We start from the raw sequence: 1,962 nt of genomic DNA on the forward strand, positions 1-1,962 counted from the left end.
AAGGCTCTCAGGAAAGTGATGTCAGGTGTCCTTCCAAGGGAAACAAATCCAGAAACCAAACTCAGTCTTGGCAGTTAAGGAAGGCATAGTTTTCAACCATTTCATTTTAAAATAAAGTTGTTCTCTAGTTGTTGAGAAAATTGCTTCATTTTTTTGGTCTCTAGAGTGTTAGTCTCCAGGCTTCCAGTAAGGTTCCACACAAGGCTGTATTAAGAGACTAAGCAGGAATTAAATAGTTTTTCTTTGTTTTTTAAACCTTGTGATATTAACTGCTCTTAACTAAATTGATGGTCTGTCTACTGGGAAAAAAAAAAAAAAGAAAAAGCAGGGGTGGTCTGTGAATCAGTATTTGAGCTTCCTGAGAAACGAAGCAATGCATAAAACTATCTTTAAGATTTAACAAATTCATCCCCTTAAAAAGAAAAAAAAAAGTGAAGAGTTAGGGGTGTAAAGGTTTTTCCCTCTTAAGCATATTAAGAAGGGAGATGTGGTAATTAGCCATTTTCCCAAGGGCTTGTCGGAATGATTACTGACCTTTTTTCATCCTTGAAAGAATGAGAGAAGAGAGGGAGTAGAGCTGCAATGGCCTTTTCATTTGGTCATCTTTGAAATTTGGCCCACTGGTTCACTCTTAGAGAAGTTTATAAGGCTGATTTGTAGATGTGATCCTTCTAGTCTTACTTATTAGATCACAAGGGCAAGTTTCTCAATAAATCAACTTGCCTTACCCAAGCCAATAGGAAGGACCCTAGGATCATTTTAGAGTTGGTATGACTTATGAAGAGGAGACTAGAGGAAATGTTAGGCATTTAACCTTCAAAAAATGGAAAACAAGAGAGAGAAAAAAGATGAAAAGAAAGGTAAAAAGCAGGGACAGAGAAGAAGGAAAAGAATTAAGTCTCATAAATGTAATTTTATTTCAGCCACAGGGAAGTTGCAAATGTTAATTAATATTAAACTTTATGTAATAGAAAGACTAGAAAAAGCACAGGACTAAGCAGGTTAGTGTTGTAGCCCTGAAGCAGTATTTGCAAAGGACCTGCGCTTTGCAATCAAGTAATTGGATAGCGATCTTAGCTTTGCCACTGTGGGATTTTGGTTGGTTACTTAACTAAGAGTTTCCTCATATGTAAAATTGGGATAACATACTTACCAGGTTGTAGGAGTTGAGGTAATGAATGAAAAACACCTATATCACAACTTATTCTTTTGTAAGTAACATAAACAGAAATTCAAATAATCTAGTGTTAGTGTTTAGTCGCTAAGTCATATCCTACTACTCTTCTGGACCCCAAGGACTGTAGCCTGCCAGGCTCCACTGTCCATGGGATTTCCCAGGCAAGAATACTGGTGTGGGAAGCCATTTCCTTCTCCAGGAGATCTTCCCTACTCAGTGATTGAACACACATCTCCTATGTCTCCTGCATTGGCAGGCAGGTTCCTACAAATAATTTATACAAAAGGGGAATTTTGTTGTTTACATAACTGCAAAACCAGACGTAGTACAGACTTCAGGGACATCCAATCCAAGAAGTTCGCATGAAGTTGTCAACACCCACTTTCTCTCCTTCCTTTGGTCCTGCTTTTGGTAACCTTGGTTATCCACTCATTAGGTCAAAAGATGGCTGCAATATTTGTAGTTCGAAACTTTGTGGTTCAAGTCTTTCCTGAAAAAGGGAGCAACATCTGTAGCACAAACCTGACTCTAATTAGCCCAGCTTGCATCCATGAATGTCACTGTGGCCAAGGCAATTGAGTGAGTGGCCACATATACTCTACCCTTAACGCCAGGGTGGAGTTTGCTTCACCTGGATACCATACACTGAGAGTATGGGAAGAGAGATTCCCTCCAAAACAAAATGGGAGTTTACTCTTACCATAAGTAGGGGGTGGATGCAAGCATCCACGTAATTAAAATGCAAAAGGCCAGGAACCAAGCAAGCTTTTTCATCAGTTGGATCC

The sequence above is a fragment of the Bos javanicus genome, chromosome 5, assembly GCF_032452875.1.
Source record: "Bos javanicus breed banteng chromosome 5, ARS-OSU_banteng_1.0, whole genome shotgun sequence".
NCBI classification, from domain to species: domain Eukaryota; kingdom Metazoa; phylum Chordata; class Mammalia; order Artiodactyla; family Bovidae; genus Bos; species Bos javanicus.